The following is a 1,847-nucleotide window of genomic DNA, read 5'->3' as shown; positions in this document are numbered from 1 at the left end:
CCTGTCTGACTTTCTAATTTTTTGTGATTTCTTTGATCTAATAGAAAAATTCTAAGAGTGTAAGGCTTTAAGATTTTCAAAATATGAGAAAATCCTCAAATGATTTTAAAATGCCTTTTTTTTTTCTCTCTTCATCCATTTTACCCTCATTTTCCCAAGAAGTTTATTTTTTATATCCATGGTACTGCATGAATTATGTGTGAAAACTATAAGAGAAGCTTTGGTTATTTTAGTCTAGATTTTTGAGATGGTGAAGGTCTTGGAAAAAAAGATCTGGTTATACTTAATGTTACATATTTCATGGTTGACGTCTGCATTTTGTGTGTGCTGCACCAGTGAAGATTACAGATGTGATCAGCTAATTTTAGTACAGAGATAATTGTTTGTAAATATCAAAGAGAGTAAGGAAGGTGTATTTTGTTTTTGAAAGAAATTATTTTATTAATATTTTATTTGTTCATAAATATGATGATGAGATTTGATTTCATTTAGATTTTTTTTTATGGTTATAATGTTGAACATCACATGGTCAAGTGTGTGTGTAAGGAGTTTGATTTTTATTTGTCACAAAAATAAATACTGTAACATTAGCTGATCACATGAAGAAAGATAATTTAAAAGTTATTAAGAAAAGAAAATGTGCTTTTGCTCTCTCTGATATCTTTATTGTCTCTTTTTATTTCATTCATATGTGACAGCCTTAAAAGCATTTATTTTGAACTACATTGATGCCTCTATAAAATATCTAAATAGAGCATAATTTTCTCAGTCATTATATGCAACATTGTCAGTACTTCTCTAAGTATCCTGCTGTTCTTTTCCTTTTGAATTGCCTATGTTATGGAAAGTGTATACATGATTTACTTGATTTTGCACTGTATCTGTGAAATATTGATTATGCATTCCTTGGATTATATAAAAATGAAAAGGAAGTCTCTTAGTCGTGGTGCATATTGTATTTTGAAATAAATTAGTACTTTATATTATTATAACATTTTTTTTCTTCCTCTTTTTTGGTGCAACAGCCATTATAGTGAAGTTTAGATTTGTTGCATTGGGTGATGTTCCTTATATAAGCACTGCATTGTTGATGGTTCCATAATAAAATTAAATATTCATAAATATGGTGGTTTTCCTCTTTCCCTCCTGCAAGTGTGTAGAATTGACTTTTTAATATATACAAATAATTTTGTTCATTATTGTCATAATTTGTCAATAATGTTTTTAATAATATATTGTTTATTGCCACTGTCTTTGCAAGTTCCTCAGATGAATAAATATTTTTAAATTGATACCTCAAAACATTTGATAGTAAATTTAGTTTTAAAAATTCCAGAAATTCTCTTTGTAAAGTCAAAAATCTTTGGGGTAATAATTTCTGTGAAGAATCATATTGACAGATATTTTTTATTATAAAAATATGCATCTTGAGTATAAATGAACCATAAAATAATTTTATATAAAATTCTATACATAAGCAATAAAGCTGTCTTTGGTGTAATTCTGTACCTCAGCATACAGTAATCAGTTTTATGATGACAAATTATACAAACGTTTATGTCAACTGCCAAGAAGGAAGTACTACACTTTGCTGTGATAAAAGACAAAGTAATTTGTCAGAGGAGAAACGTAACCTCATAACATTTTGTGGAAAATGTGTGCATATAACAAATACTTTCTGGCACCACTGAGTTAAAATTCAAGTATAGGAATTTGTTTAGGAAAATTATTTTTCAAATCCTTGTAAATATGAACTACTCTTATCACAATATATTCCAATAATGAGATATTGTTTTTTAAGTGAAAATATTTGTACAAATCAATATTAGACTTTAGTACTATACAAG

This window comes from Penaeus monodon, chromosome 28 (genome assembly GCF_015228065.2).
Source record: "Penaeus monodon isolate SGIC_2016 chromosome 28, NSTDA_Pmon_1, whole genome shotgun sequence".
NCBI classification, from domain to species: Eukaryota; Metazoa; Arthropoda; class Malacostraca; order Decapoda; family Penaeidae; genus Penaeus; species Penaeus monodon.
The sequence above is the reverse complement of the archived record's forward strand: the minus strand, read 5'-3'. Positions refer to the sequence as shown.